A 16451-nucleotide genomic window follows, 5' to 3' on the forward strand; every position below is an offset into this window, starting at 1 on the left:
CATATTTATGGGTAGTTTACTTTTGAAAGGGATACAGTCTCTCCAAAGTGAATTAATAAACTCTGTTCCTTAATGTCCACAAATAATTATGCTTGCAATTAGATCCTTCACTATAACATTTACTGCAATAAAGCCAAATTAGAGGAGCAACCAAACGCATAAAAATTAAACATAAAGGCTTCAAGTTGATCAATAAATGACAAATGCGCATCTACGAAACCAAGATCCTGACTGCACTGTGTGCAGCTATGTCCCTGGCCAGTCCACACTGCCATATAGCAACGTCACTGGGTGGACACGTTTGAAACTCAAAGTCCTAATCTCCCTCTGTCGTCAATGGGATGCGTGGCCTCAGGCCAGTGAGTTAAAGCTGGCTCATCAGATTTGCAGTCTTCTGGGTCTGAAAGATGCGATGCTATTCCTAGAAACAAGGATGAAGCTAGCAGGTGCCATGATGTGGTCATTGCAGATTTTATTTATGAGCATTAAGGGGAGGTATGGGGATCAAACAAGCAAGAGGTCTGCTTATTGGAGCTTCTCCCAGTTTTCCCTCTACTGAGAATGTCTTTATTTCATGTTCATTCCTAAAGGATGTTTTCAGTGGGTGTGTTCCATGTTCCTTCAGCGATTTAAGGATGTACCATCGCCCCTGACCTTCATGCTTTCTGTGGGAGGGTCTGCAGTCACAGAGCTGCAGTTCTCACATGGGCCAACCCAGAGCCACCAACAGGAGGGGAGGGACCGTGTGGTCCCTCACACCAGAAAGAGAAGGCTTTCCTTGGGACTTTTCCTGTTCACATTAGGGTTGTTGTTCCAAGTTTCCAGGCCAGAACTCAAAGAAGAAAGTGGGGGGTGATAGGTGCCAATTACATCCACCTAGGACCTTTGTGGCTTTACTTCTATTCAGATCCATCCAGGATTTAATTGGGAAGAGAGAGTAAGAAAGACATCTAAGGTTTTTTTTTTTTTCTCCTAAATGGCTAGCCAACATGATTTCTTTCATGAGCTTTCCCCAGTCAGCCTGCTGCCATTTCTTTGAGGAGTCTTCAGAGAGCTGCTGCACACAGTCTTCCAGGTTTGAGCATCCATTGGTGAGAGACACAGCGGCGTGTGCTTACCCCGACTTGGTCCCAGTTACGGTACCTGGCATGCCACAGGTTCTGTGAGGGCAGAGACCTAGTCTAGCTTATTAATCCGACTGACCTGAGCCCAGTGTTTTTCACGTAGCTGCATCTCCTCTGAAATTCACTGAATAAATCAATAGACAGTGAAGACTAAATTAGAGGATGTTTGTAAAGCAACTGAGCCAGCGTAAAGTTGTTCAATATCAATAAATGATAGTGTCTACCATTGCCTGGAGAGACCTGAAGCTGGAGTGTCGATCTTCTTTATATTCCAACTACTGAACACAAGAAGCATTCAAAACAGAACTAGAGGCTCCTACAAGTCACTAACCTGTTTAAGTAAATGAGGCACCTCTCCAAAAATGTTATCCATAAGCCCCAAGAAAATCTGAGTGTATCCCATATGCAGATGAGAATTTTAAACATGATTTAAAACACATGGGTGGCATTTCAAATTAGCTGAGTGAAAAGATGGGTTTTCAAGAAATCATGTTGGCTAGCCATTTAGGGGAAAAAAAAAAAAAACCTTAGATGTCTTTCTTACTCTCTCTTCCCAATTAAATCCTGGATGGATCTGAATAGAAGTAAAGCCACAAAGGTCCTAGGTGGATGTAATTGAAGAGATAAAGCCATAAAGGTACTAGAAAAAAAAAAACATAACTAAAGAGCACGTAGACATATGATGAGAAAGAACTTTCTAAATAAAATACAAAGTCTCATACCATAAAGGAAAGAATTAATAACTTAGATTTCATGAAAATGTAAATCATTCCTTGGGGAGGGGGATCACTACAAAATCAGAAGGCAGACAAAAGCTGAAAACGTGAATTTATTGTAACAACGTTCAGAAAAATATGCGCACTGCTGTGCACGCGTGCACACACGCACAAATACAAGCAGTATCTAAATTAGAATTCTTTGAAAGAGGAACTCCTACGCTTTTCCCTTACTTTGGCTGACAGAGGGAGGTATATCTTTTGGAAGGGACCCTCGGTACCTAATATTTTGAATTCTGCTCTATGTTGCAGAACCCCTAGGGGTGGAGTCTAGGAGTTGCACAGCTACCAGGGTACCTTCATGTCGTCTCCCTACATTGGTGTCACCGGGGTCAGGCGGTCTGTGGCCTGCTCAACGGCGCTCATTGTCTCTGTCCCACATCCCAGACCACCCCCTCCCTGCTGCTTCTCCTGTTTCCCAGACCAGTGAGTTAGCGGAAACTAAACAGGGACCGGGTTGCAGGGAAGTCCGGGAAATGCAAGCTATAGGGCAGACCCTGGAAGGTCAGGGGAAGGAATGGTCACATCACGTTTCTCTTTCACCAGATACGATCGGGGACTGCACGAAGAGACTCCCCAAAGTGGAACCATCCTTTCATTCCCGGGATACATGTGGTCTTCCAACACACGGCCACGTTTTCTCTCATAGGTTTCTGTTGGAATTTTTTGTAAGTGGGGTGGCCAAAAATATTTTTTGTCCTAGTGTTGTCTGGATTTGGTGTCAGGATTATGCTAGCTTCACCAAAGGAGCTGGAAATCATCTTTTTCTATTCTGTAGAGCAGTTTATATAGTACAGGTGACGCCCACTCCTTAAAGAATTAGAGCGCGCCTGCCAAGTGGCCTGGGTCTGTTCTCTGCCAATCATCATTGTTCTGTTGACACGGGAAGTCTTCAGGTCACCTCTTCCATTTCTCCCATGGGTTATTTTTCTCTTTAGGTTTTTCCTAAAGTGGGGGTCCACTTTAGTTCATCCATTCTCAATGATTCCTAAATAATTTTTCATTTGCTCTTCCACCCAAGTTATCTAGGAAATTGTTCCATAATTTGCAAGTGGATGGATTTTTTTTTTTTAATTTAAGGTGGCAGAGGTGTTATTCCCCAGGGCTGACTGGATTTCCTACTTCTCCCTTGTGTTGGGAACCCACATTCTGTTCGGGGTGGCAGTCTGCCCAGCTCTCAGGCAGGGACCATGGTTTGTCTGAAGACATCCTGGGGCTTCTGTCTCCCACCGCCAGCGACTGCTTTCCCAGGGCAGCTACATGACACCATCCAGCCCGTTTTGTCCAGCTTTGGCTCTGACAGTAAATACCTGGTGCCGCGGCACAACTTAGAGGGTGAACCCAGACTGTGGGCTAAGCCTGGGCTCAGCTCCCATTCTATCCGTTATTGGCTCTATAACTTGGACAAGTCACTGCGTAGCTCTCTGCCTCAGTTTCCCCACATTTAAAGAGCAAAACCTTATAGAAGTGTATGATAATTTAATGAGTGAAAATATAAAAAGGGGGATCCCTGGGTGGCGCAGCGGTTTGGCGCCTGCCTTTGGCCCAGGGCGCGATCCTGGAGACCCGGGATCGAGTCCCACATCGGGTTCCTGGTGCATGGAGCCTGCTTCTCCCTCCGCCTGTGTCTCTGCCTCTCTCTCTCTCTCTGTGTGTGACTATCATAAATAAATAAAAATTAAAAAAAATTTAAAAAAAGAAAATATAAAAAGGGGCTCAAAACAATGGATGACACCAAAGAAGTCATACAAAGTGCCATTACCATAGTAATAATTAATGTTATTAATATTATTGTTAATTAATTATTAATATTAATAATTATTAATGCTATAATAATCGTTGCTGTCATCTTGGGACTGTGGGGACAGAGAGCCCACATAAAGAGAACACAACGCAGAAGGAAAGAAAGGGCTTGGATCCTCAATGAAGATGTTGAATGGAGTCTGGAAAACCCACCTCTAGACACTCAAAGAACAATAAATGTCCTTCCTTAGGTCCTCTGCTAATTTCTGTTGAATGCATTCTAACTGATATGCTTGCTTATATTTTTCATTAATTCAAAAACAGGTCTCCAGCACTATTCTAGACTCTAGGGACACAGCTGCGGAACACCAAAGAAACCCTCTGCCTCTGGGAGCTCAAGTTCTTTTTATACTAATTTCTGATTGTTTTTCACTGAAGTCGGAGAAAGTAGCCCCATGAGCTCTGCTTTGGGGACTCTACTGAGACTCCGTTGCTAACACGATTTTTATAATTGAAAAGTGGAAAGCACTTTTGAAAAGAACACACGTTCTCCTTTGAAAAGAACGCACACAGGCAAGCAGCATACAGGAAAAGTTAAGGTCAAGATTCATTTTCTTTCTTTCTTTCTCTCTCTCTCTCTCTCTCTCTCTCTCTCTCTCTCTTTTTTACATACTGATGTCCCGTTGTTCAAGCACCATTTGTTGAACAGACTACTCCTTCTTCACTGAATTGCTTTCACGCCTTTGTCAAAAGCAAAATGGCCATGTTTGTGAAGGCAAAGCGAGAGGAGGAGAGGGGAGGGAACAGAGGAGGCGATTGCAATGGAAAGGTCTAGCACGAAAACACCCAACGTCGGCCAAGTCGTGGCGCCGCAGACACAAGTCATTCCCCGCAGGCAGGGTGTCATGGGCACGGCCTCCACGGCTGAGTCCACCCCTTCCAGCTGAAGTGGGTCCTCGCAGGCTCCCAGGCGCGTTCTCAAGCAGAAAGGCTCACAGACGTTCGACAAAAAGCACGAACTAGAATGTTCCCAGCAGCAGTATTTGTTCGGCCCCAAAGTAGAAACTAGTAGCTCCTCATCGTTGGCAGCAGAGGCCCGCTGGGGCACAGCCACACAATGGATCGCGGTGTGAAAACGGGAAGGAACGCTCTAGCACGACGCGCGAGGATGCGGCCAAATCTCACAAACATAAATGCTGGAACTGAAGAGGGAAGACAGAAGGGGACATACTGTAGAAGTTCGCTTATGTAAAGTACAAGAACAGGCAAAGCTCATCTGCCCGGTTAGAAGTGGGGCCAGGGGCTTCCCTGGGTGGGAACGGGGTCGGGGCGAGCCGGGGGGTCCTGAGGCTATGGGATGCTCTGTCTCCTGACCCGGGTGCCCAAGGTCTGCCCGGCTGTCGCAGGCACACATACGCACTTTTCTGTAAGAATAAGAGTTTAGGAGAAGAGAGAGAGGGGGAAAAGCAGTGATCCTCCTCTGGAAGGCCCCCACGGTGAGAATAAAATCACCCCTAGTTCTGCGGGCGGGGGTGCACTCTGCCCGCACGCTCCGCACCCAGGCACCTGACAGCAAAGCCACGAGCTGAGGCTCCCCGCGTCTAAGGTGCAGGTACCGGGGGTACGGAGGAGGCTGAGCGATGAAGCCCAGGACGGGACATGCCCCCACGGACTTCGAGTCCTGCTGAAGGAAGGGGACCCCACGGCCGACACACTCTCCGAGCTAGACCGCACGAGGGGCCAGGTGGCTGTGTCCCCTGGTCACGCTCAGCCCAGGCGGTCCCGGTCACTCCGCCTTAAAATCCCGACACGTCCTCATGAGCTGGTCTGTGCCACAAGCACGCAGCGTTTTGAAACTGTCATCTTGGGCTGTACTGTAACGCAGCGTGTCGCTAAGGCAGGCCGTGGACCCCAGAGGAGTTGTTAGGGAACCAGCTAGAAGCGCTGAATGTATATGCCTGTCTACAGCACTGACATTTTATGCAATTTCCAGAGCTGCACAGAGCCCCTGCAAGCTCCTACTGGGAGCGGGAAATCTTCTTTCTTCTTTCTGAGACTGGAAAATTGCTTGGTCCTCTCGGGGGAAAGCTGCAGGAATTTATGCTCTTAAAGGCACAGAAGTACCCCGTGACCGGGAGTAGCTATTTCTACCTCTTCTCTCCATCCATCTCTGTCTCTGTCTCTCTCTTTCCCCTGGCTTTGAGGGGCTCAGAGCAAAGATGCTGGAAAGACAGGCCTGTATGTCCCAGTATCACCAGCAGAGACTAGGGAGAGAGAAATCTCCCACCCCTAACCCCTAGACTCCCAAGATCCCAAGAGCTAGTAAGTCCCAAGATCACTGCCACTTCAGCTGCGGAGAACAGGAATCGCAGAGCCGTGTGACACGAGGGGTGTAACGGGCGGACGCCATCCACCATTAATAAACTGTCAAAATTACCTAGATATAAAATTTCTTTAAGAGTTGCGCCATACAGCGGTCACTTTTGCATCATGATGTTAAATAATATTTAGTTGGTTTTTTATTTTTACTTATTTATTTTTAAAGATTTTATTTATTTATTCATGAGACACACACACAGAGAGAGAGAGAGGCAGAGACACAGGCAGAGGGAGAAGCAGGCTCCCTGCGGAGCACCCGATGCGGGACTCGATCCCGGGACCCCGGGATCATGCCCTGAGCCGAAGGCAGACGCTCAACCGCTGAGCCACCCAAGAGCCCCGATATTTAGTTATTTTAGTAAAGATTCCCATTTTTGCTACAGAAGAAAATATATAATATAGCCCCTAGCTCTGTGCCACAGACGCTCGGCTCAAGGCGAAGGCCAGGGACGTAGTAACTCTGACATCTGGAATCTCCGCCGTATCTGTAGCGAGCAGTCCGTTGGGTTGAAACAGCGTTAAGGACTAAAACCACCGAATTAAGCTTGCAAAAATATTGACCTTGCCCTGACATGCTAGCTGCATCATCAGCATCCTGAGAGCGTGGCCGCTCTCCGCGGCCGTGGCTGGAAGGGCTCCGCGGTGTCGGTGCACACACACACGCACACACACATGCACACAGACATGCACACATGTGCACCTGGGGAGCTGCTGTCTCCTTCCAGGGGTCCCATTAACCCTAGAAGCAGAGATTTCCGTTCAGTCCCAGAAGCACCTGGACCTGACTTCCCTGAGCCGCCGCCCCCCGAGATGGCACCTCCATAATTTCTCGGGGAACCCTGCTGGAGCCGAAGGAACCTCAGACATCGCTGTACGGGCGAGGTGAGGAACAAGACCAGGGGGGCGAGCAGTTTGTCCAAGGCCTCAGAGAAAAGCCCAACAGGGCAAAGACGGAGCCTGCGCCTGCACCTGCCCCCTCCTCCCTTCCAGGGGCCACCTGGGGAGACAGAGGGAGAGGGGGTCACAGCGTTCACAGTAAGGGCTGGGCCCTGAAGCTTTCCACCTAACACCCCAGGAACCCAGGACAGGCACCCCCGGCCCCGTGCACAGGTAGGGTGGCAGTGACATGTGGAGGGTTTGCCGCTAGGGGTTCAGGCGAGAGTCCAAAGTGTAGCCTCTCAGATCCCGAAGCCCTGCCAGGACCCCCACTACGGCAGCCCTCGCCTCAGAACGTCAGCTCCATGCCTGAACCTAAACCCGTCCCTGAGGAGCTCCCCGTGGGATCCCGATGACCCCGGATCCACCACCATCCAAGGGGGCTCCTACAGCTCAGCAGACCCCTGCATGGCAACCCCCTGCGGGGACCTGCTCCTCCTCCCACCCCCACCCAGGTCTCCAGGCCCTCCCAGGTCACCCAAGTCCAAGCGAGTTCCTGTTGACTCGGTTCTAATAAGAGGTGAGTTTTCTGGAGGAAACAAACAAAAAAGTCCCTCTATGATTAAAAACTATAGACATTTTCAACAGCCCCTAGGTGGGGTGCATATAAATGATTTTTCTGGGCCTCTCTCCTGTGCGTGGCCACTGACTGTCCCCATCCAGGCCCGGGGTCACAGCCAGCAGCCTCCAGGGAGGACCCCCTTGAAGAGACACAACCCAAGTGCAGGGGTAGGATAGATGCTCGGGGAGCCCCCAGAGTGGACATTCGCCGCCCCCCTCCCAGGGTAGAGGAGGAGGAGGAGGAGGAGGAGGAGGAGGAGGAGGAGGAGGAGGAGTCTGACAGTGGAGGGCAACCAAGGATCCGCTCCTGCTGCCAGGACCCCAGAAGCAAACCTGCTCCCTTCCTCCCGCCAGCTCTGGAGATGTGTCTCCTTGTCACCTAGCCCACCTGAGCTCAGGGACACAGGGTGCAGAGGGCCAACGTAACCAAGTGCCACAGATGGGGCCACTTCCATAACAGAAGTGCCCCCCCCCACAGTTCTGGAGGCTGCGGGTCTGAGATCAAGGTGCCGGGGGGTGGGATCCTCCGGGGCTGAGGGGGGATCTGTTTGGGCCTCTCCCCAGCTCCTGGTGTTTCCTGGTGACCTCTGTCATTCTTCAGCTGGTGACAGCATCCCACCTCCCGCCCCCCCACTCTGGCTCTCCACCTCCATCTTCACGTGGTGATCTCCCCATGTGCGTGTGTATGCAAACTTCCCCTTCCGATAAAGACACATCGGATTAGGGACCCACCCTGTTCCAGTATGACTTCATCGAAACCCATTACATCTGCAGCGACCCTGTTTCTGAATAAGGTCACGCTCGGAGGCAGCGGGGGTTAGGGCTTCAACACGCGAATTTGGGGAGGACACAGTTCATCTAACAAAAATGCTGAACGCGAGTCCAGCTCTGCTCTGTCACACCCCTGCCATGACCCCGAAGTGTCACAGCACCAGCCGGCCACATGCTCCCGTCATCGAGAGAGGGGAAGGGAGCACCTGCCTATAGGGTCGTCATGAGCAACCAACGAGACGAGGAAGCACCTCCGGGGTGCACTCCACCGCCAGCCTTAGCGCGGGCTCAGAAGGCGTCGCTAGCATGACCCCCACGCCAGCGGCGCTCCCCCCACCCCACCCCAGTGATGCTCAGGTGTAAACAGCCCTTCCCTCACTCCCTGCCAGCAGCAGCGACTGCGGAAGGACAAGAGCCAACGACACTTTGAAGCACCATAAATTGTAAATCGAGAGGCTCAATTGGCTGATGTGCAGTTCTTTCCCCCCGGCCCGCGCTTCCCTTTGACGCATTCCTCGTGGAGCTGGGCTCCAGATGTTGTCAAGAGAGAAGGCATTTGCGAGGATGTCTGTGTTCAACTGCCCGTGTTGGAGATTTATTTACTTGATTTATTCTTACCGGATTACCTCATTTACGTGATTTACTCTTGTTCCAGAAAGATTTGAGGGGATATACGGCGAATAAAACCCATTTTGGTTAAGTGGATCTGCACCCCACAATTAGTGGGAAGGGCCAGAATAACTGGAAAACACAAATAATCCCCAACTCCCATTTGATCTCACAGCTGGCATCTCAGACCAGATGTACCTCTCTGCAAAGGCATGTTATTTTTAAACTGTGAGGCTCAGCGTGTTTAGGTACCGTGCACGTGATAATGTGAGGATGGGGTGCCTGAGGATGGGGGGCGGGGGTCACTAGCACAGAAAAGCAGGTCTTCCCCACCAGCAGCACGGAAGGAGAGAAGGGAGGCTGGACCGGAGAGAGAAGAGGTGTTAGAGACCCACTGGGCCAAACGCTATGCCTTTCCTACTCAAATTAAATCCCCAGAGACCGTCTCTTCGAAATTGCGGCTTAACTTTGGAGCACTCTTGGGGGGCAGGGGCAGGTCAGAGGTTGGTCACATTAGCCATTCAGCTCCAGAAAGCCACATCTGAGCCTGGCTCTTGCCACCTGGTTCTGGTGATCCGTGAATTTGGCCCCTGGTGACTCCTTTGCCACATTAAACACAGCATTGGCCACTGTGAGCAAGCTGGCAGGCTCTGCTCGGGCCCCATCCCCTAGGGGGCCCTGGCTGGGACCAGGATGACATGCAGCACCTGGCCAAGCACTCCGGGAAATGTGGGGGGCAGCTGCTTGCTCACGCCCTGCTCTCCATGGCCCATACAGCACCCCCGCCCTGCACCAGCCCCCGCTCGCACTTGGTCACAGCGTCCTGTCTGCAACCTGCCACATTCAAACTCCCTGGTGGCCCAGAGGAAAGGGGAGAAAGGTGAACACTGAATCTGTATTTGGTGAGGAGCTGATGTGACTGCACCCACTGCCTGGGGAGGGGAGCACCATCGTGCCCCAGCCTGCTCTAAAGGGCGTTTGCCCAAAGCAAGAGGATGCCCTTGCAGGTGCATCATGCCAATGTTCCCTCAGTGGGTTCCTAGTTGCAGGACCCCTTTGGGTCACCCTACACGGCAGCCAGTGTTCCCACTGAGCCACCCTCCCAAGTCCAGCACATGCTGCCGTGACCATACAGAGCCCCAGGTGTCATCCTATATTCCCTCCATTGGCATCAGCAGCTCCTGTCCCTGTCAGCAGCCCAAGGCGGCACTAGGCCCGCCTGTCCATCCCCGAGCAGCAAAAGGGAAGGGGGTCCCACCTCAACCCCTTCTCCTAATGGGAGATTCTGGAGCTTCTGTGTGAACGTGCCCACCTCCCTCCAGAACCTTCTCTGTGAGCCAGCATAGAAAAGGAGGGCGGCCTTTGAAATGCCAGGGAGGCCCCTTGTTGCCTGTCCCAAGGCAGTGGGGACCCGCCTAACACACTTCAAATTAGAAGTTGGCAAAAGCGACAAGAAAAGACCAAGAACATCTGCCCCAAGGTTATGGTCTGTCTAAAAGGACTCTGAAGAGGTGGCCTGCTTCCCTGCTGATGGTCTTGAGGCCTGGCCCGAGGTCACAGCCCCACTGTGAGACACGCATGGTGCCCAATGGGTGTCACCTGCCCCATCCCGCCCTCCCACTTGGAAAACCGAGGGTCCGTCCTCTAGGACACGGGGAGGCTGAGATGGACTCCCATCCAGGGCGCACCTGAGACCTCGCTTCCCTTGGATCTCCGGGCCCTGCAGGAGGGGAAGAGTTTGCAAAGGTCTCAAGGCCAGGGGTGGGTTTCTAACCTCGCTTCTGCATCAGCAGTTAATCTGCCACCAAGCCTTCGGGGCGCCATCGCATCAGGCCGCAGGGCCGGGGTGAATTGAAGCTACTTAATACATCCGTCCTGGTGCTGCCTTGTAATTAAGATTCCAGGAATAAAGTAACGCCGGGGGCTTTCATGGGCGATCTGCCTTCAGACGGGGCAGGTCAGCTTTAGGCTCAAGCGCCTCCTAATGAATGGCTCCCTTTGGGTCTGAAAGAAAAGATGTAATCGGCCCACACAAAGCCCGTCCTGTGCAATTACAAGAATCCACATGGACGGGCTGACCTGTGACCTATGAAACAAAATGAAGATTTTCAAATATCACCAGGAGGTAAGGGAGAGAGGTGGCTGGTCAGCTGCTCCGGTCTTCCTGCTCCCCAGGGCGGAAGAAAGAACAAGACTGGAAGCCCTAGAAAGAAATGGGGCAGACTTTGAACAGCCTTTGCACAATTTTTCGGTTGTAGGGTCTTTTACTGGGAGGGGGGATGCTAATGCTAATGCTCATTTTTTTTTTTTTTTTTTTTTTGCCCTCGGTATCCAGACGCGTATGGCAAAATAGCTTTTCTTTGCTGTGGGACTCTACTGTGCCAGAAAGTTATTTCTTGCTAAACAAACCAGAATCTCCAACAGCCATAGGATGTGTTCATTACGTTTTTCCAGAATCAGTAAGGAGGGTATATTTGGGGGCAGGGGGATGTCTTGGTGCAAAGCACAGCCATACTCACTCCTTAGGGGGCCTGGATTCCCGAGCATGGGGCCAACCGTCCAGGTTCGAGTGTGAGAACCTACTGAGGGCAAGTAAAAACTGTTTATCCATTCTCCCGTCCCCAGACTTGGGGAGCAGAGTCTCACCTCTCAGGGAAGGTCCTGACACATCACACGGCCGCTCATTCAACCATCGGGGACCCCGACAGCAGGGAGGTCAAGGAGGGGCCGCAGTTCCTCGTGAAGTCTGCAGACGCGGCCTTCGCCTCCACGCCGCCGAGCCGGGAAAACCTGCAGGGGAGCAGCGAGCTCTTCTTTCCTTCTCTTTTAAAATCAACACCCGTCCCCAGATTTGCTTTTGGCAAACATTGCTTAACTACCGCTGTTCTCTCTGAAGTCACTGGAGAGAGAGAGTTGGATAATGAGCTGGCATGCTCTTTTGAAATGTTTACTGTGTTCCTTAAAGCAAGGGACATGCTGGTTCCTAAACTAATTTGGGGTTGCTAGATCTTTTCTACTCTTTTTGGAGATCTGCGAAGTAAACACATGGACTTAAGTATAATTAAGCTGTATCAGGGAGTCAAATAAACATTCCTGGGTCTTCCTAAAGGGTGAACCGTTGCAGATCTGTCGGTAGAAATTTTTCCTTGATTCTCCTCCTGCCCCCCACCCCAGAAAGGAAAAGGAAATGTCTGAGCTTTACGATGATACATCTCAGCACACCCCAGAGATTCAGGGATGACAGACCAGGTGGTCCTGTTCTGGGTTCAAGGGAACCCAGAACCGCAGCAGGGCCCCAGTGGCCGTGGCACAGGGAATGGACCCCAGCGCCCCAGAAAGCCTCCTACGTGCAAACTAGGTTTTGTAATGGGGCTTATGTTTGAACATTTTCTGAGCCTCAGCCTAGAACATTTCATGGTCTTGTTTAAAGAAAAAAAATGAAAACTCAGGGCATCCAGTCTTGTGTAATTTCTGTGAGGACTATAATAAATGTGTCCACGTAAGCCCTAAATTCCCACTTTCAAAATGAAGATCCAGGGTTAGGACGACATTTATATAAATTTCACTTGGTATTTTGGCGGAGTGTTTTTCCCAAGGAGTTCAAAGGCATTTATAGATATTCTGATTAGTGCTTGTGATGTCCCGGTGGGGTGGCAAATTCTATTAGCTCAGTTTTACAATTGGGAATAGAAAAATCTTACAGCAGCCAAATGATTTGGCAAAAACCATATGGCGTGTCACTGATAACGCTTTGAGAAGAAAACAGGTTTCATCAGCATCTTTGTCCAGTTTGCTTGTAGGATTTTTTTTTTTTTTTGTATTAGGTAACATAAGGTGATTCCCAGGGTCCATGTAAAATCTCACCCACATTTCCAGCCCGCTGCGGCCGGGTTCACCTGTGCCGAGAGGAGTGCCGCCGAGCCCCCCGCCTTTGTCAGGAAGGACAGACTCCCTGCATCATCATGGCCATCTGGAAGGCTGGGTCTGGAAAGCGGAGATGGGCCTCACAAGCAAAGAGCACCCAGGAGAGGAGAGGAGAGAGCCCAGGGAGTGACTCCCCGAGCCCCCTTCCCTCCGCACACATCTCCCTGGCTCACAATGACCTCCTCCACGCGCGGTCCAAACAAGAAGTAGAGAAGAGAGAACAAGAAGAAAGACGTGGGCTTGCTGTACAGGGCAGATGGCGTGTCGGGAACAGATGCCAGGGACGAAGAAGACACTGCGACTCCTCGTCGGCTGCCATGTATCCTCCCGGAGAGAGGCCTCCAGCATGCGGAGCACAGAGGCCGTGGCTGGAAGATGTGTGCCAGCGTCCTGCTGCTGCTGCGAGGCTGGTGCAGGTGTCCTGTGCTCCTGGGCCACGCCATCCTATCCCCAGGTATGTCCCGACCCTGCTGGCCAAACTGCTCAACTGGTCCAACTGTACGATAGGAGGAGTTGTGCCAGCCCAGTGGGGCAGGTGCACCTCTGTGCGGCACCTCTACGGGCTGGCTCCATGCACCACCCACCTACCCTGGTCACAGCCACTCCCTCCACCCAGGCCTCTTGTCCCTGCATCAGGGTCCCTGCAGGGTCATGCCACCTGCCAGGAACACCCCTCCCTGCCCGGTACTCATGCACCCCCTATTCAAATGCAGACTCCCCAGGGAAGGCTGCCTCCCTTCCTGGACCCTCATCTGGGCTAGAGTCCCTCCACCCAGGCCATCCCAGCCCTCTCCTGCAGGTGACCACTGACAACGGAGGCAGGGTCATTAATTGTTACTTAGTTGTGTGTGGGGCGTTTCTGCGGCTGGAAGGTAAGCCCCATCACATGGTGGCATATTCACTTTCTCCTGTTCACCACAACTTGCCCAGTGCTAACGCAGCGTCCATAAAGACTTTTTTAAAAAAGATTTGGTTTATTTATTCATGAGACACACACACACACACAGAGGCAGAGGCAGAGACACAAGCAGAGGGAGAAGCAGGCTCCCTCTGAGGAGCCCCATGCAGAACTCGATCCTAGGACCCCGGGATCATGACCTGAGCCAAAGGCAGACGCTCAACCACTGAACCACCCAGGTGCCCCCCAGCATCCATAAATACTTAATAAATTACTAAAATAAATAGTTCATCAGTTGGGTCCAAAGAAAGGACCATACTGAAGGCGGGCTGATGGTGGGAAGAAGTTACGGGTTTAAAAGCCCCATCCACAGAAATATTCGACATCCCCTCATGTGGTTCTGACTCCTCCCTCTGGCTTGAATGGCCCATTTCTAGGACCTGGTCTTCTGACTCCCAGGGCATGCCACTAGCCCCCTCATCTTGCCCACAACTTCTCCCTAAGAGACATAGGTGTCCCTGAATCATAGATGTCCAGGGTTCAGCCCATGTTTTCCATGTGAGAATCACGTGTGGCCTCTTGATGTGGCCTTACAAATCCAGTGAGGTCTCTTCCCTAAAGGGATGCTTCTTCTGTAAGGAACAGTGAACCGATTTGCATTTCCCAATATTAAAAAAAAAAAATTTTTCCCAGTAAATGTTTTCCATGGAACTTTCTGGTTTCTGCTTGTTTGAGAGAGGTCAATTAGATTTGTTATATTTTAGCTATGCTTCAGAATACACAGAAGATTTCAACTCTGAGCTTCTAATGACCATATTTTATAAAATTAGGACTGTTCATTCAATTATAAGTAAAAGCTCCATCAGCATTAATGGCAACGTTTTAACCCTCCCCCCTCCCCTCCCCAAACAGAGCTCTACGTCTTCCTGTGGGAACATCACAAAAACACCATTAGAAATGAAGGTGCTAGCTGCCCTGCACCACTCCCCGGATGATGCCTTCTCCAAATACCCAGAGGCCTTTTCTCAAAAGCAGAGAAACTCTCCAAGGAGGAAGTGGTTTGGACATCTGTCATTGCTATGAGAACATGACTACCAGTCCTCATAAGTGGTAGAAATAATTCCAGAAGAATGAAGCAATAGGTAAGTGGGATCTTAAGGGGGGGAGTGGGGGAGAGGAAGGGTGGGAGGCATGGGGCTGGTTGAGAGAGAGAGAACAAATAGAAAGAGGGAACAGGGCCACTTACCCATCACTGAGGAGCCGGCTCATCCCCCCAGGCAATTCAGAGATGTCTGTCACGGGTGTACTGGGTGGTGCGATTTGTCACAGAGCTCCTTTTAATTATGTAAAATGCCCTGAAACGGAAACCAACAGAGTGGGGGCAGCACGTTTTCCCATCAATGTAATCTTATCTTTTCCAGTTCCCTTCTTTGAACTTGACTATCCTTTTAAAGAAATCCACCAACCCAAAGCTATATGTGTTATGCATTGCTGAATGAATCCAAAATTACCAGTTTCTGGAACTTGAAGGTTTATTTCATTTAAATAATAATTGCATACTTATAACTCACATTTACTTCAAGTGTTTTTAATTTTTTGAGATAGATGGCACATCCATCTTTGCCAATTACCCAGAGGCAGACACAAATCTGAGAACAGAAGAAGCCATTAGCACCGCAGTGAAAGACAAGTGGAAGTCTTCTGGTTTTCGACTTCATATTTTCTACGGTGTCAAGCTGTCATTTTCATATAGGGAGAGGACACAGGGAAACCCGAAACCCGACGAACACATTTTCAGCAGCAGAGATAATCTCATCCTCCTCATTTGCTGAGCTCCCAAGATGAGCAACTATACTTTCTGAGAAATTCCTTTTAACACCTTCACAGATTCTAGAAACCAGAGCTCTCTGCCCAGGCTGAGACAGGCTCCTCTCTCCTCTCACACGTTAGTCTGTTTTCGTATAATCTGTGAGTTTCCGAACACGGACTGCATTTCCTGCACCTGCTGTGCACAAGGAGACAGGATCTCCAGGGCCAGGGCCCGGCCACCATGTACGGGAGGCTCTACCATCTTTCCACTCATTGCCATGGAGCCAACCCGATTCTCTACCCCTCGTATTCTCACTGTTCTACAGTGTCTCCTCAAATGCCCTCCGAACTGCGGTGGCCAGGGTGACTTTTGAACCACACAAGTATAGCCCGATGAACCCCTACTTAAAAACCTTCATTAGTTCCTGGAAGAAAGACCAAGCACCTGAGTTTCACATTGAAGGCTGTAGGAAGGTGGCCCCAGGAGATGTCCAGCACCATCTGCCCCCTCTTTCCCACCCACCTCCTTTGTGGCCACACACTGGACAACACAGTCCTCAAAGCTGCCTGCTGTTTACGTTACCGTTCCTCCCACCAAGCAACACTTACAGAGTACTTAGGGCTTGCAGGGCACCGTGATGGGTGCCAAGGATGGAGGCCACATCTCTGTGGCCACAGAGAGTTTGCAGTTCACTAGGTTAAAAGTAATGTAGGGTGCTGCACTCAGATCCTACTGCCCTGACCCTGGGAGAGCACCCTGACCATCATCCTCCTGTCCTGCTTAACTGAGAGGCCCTTCTCTCATGTTTGCAGGGGAAAAATTTACAGATTGCACACGTGTGATATGCCTCACATCTATGATGATAGTTACTATTAAAAAAACATAAAATAATAGATGTTGGCAAGGATGTAGAGAAACCA

The 16451-nt window shown here is 50.6% G+C and overlaps 1 long non-coding RNA gene across 1 annotated transcript; it reads right to left on the minus strand.

The window, feature by feature from the left end:
• Positions 1 to 1941: 1941 nt before the first annotated feature.
• LOC112930336 (uncharacterized) lies at positions 1942 to 15084 on the minus strand. Its single transcript, XR_003237106.2, has 3 exons — positions 14968 to 15084; positions 11546 to 11689; positions 1942 to 4845 (listed from the first exon to the last, which is right to left on the minus strand). It is a non-coding gene; the product is annotated as an uncharacterized lncRNA (long non-coding RNA).
• Positions 15085 to 16451: the final 1367 nt, after the last annotated feature.

Source organism: Vulpes vulpes, chromosome 6 (genome assembly GCF_048418805.1).
Source record: "Vulpes vulpes isolate BD-2025 chromosome 6, VulVul3, whole genome shotgun sequence".
Classification (NCBI taxonomy): domain Eukaryota; kingdom Metazoa; phylum Chordata; class Mammalia; order Carnivora; family Canidae; genus Vulpes; species Vulpes vulpes.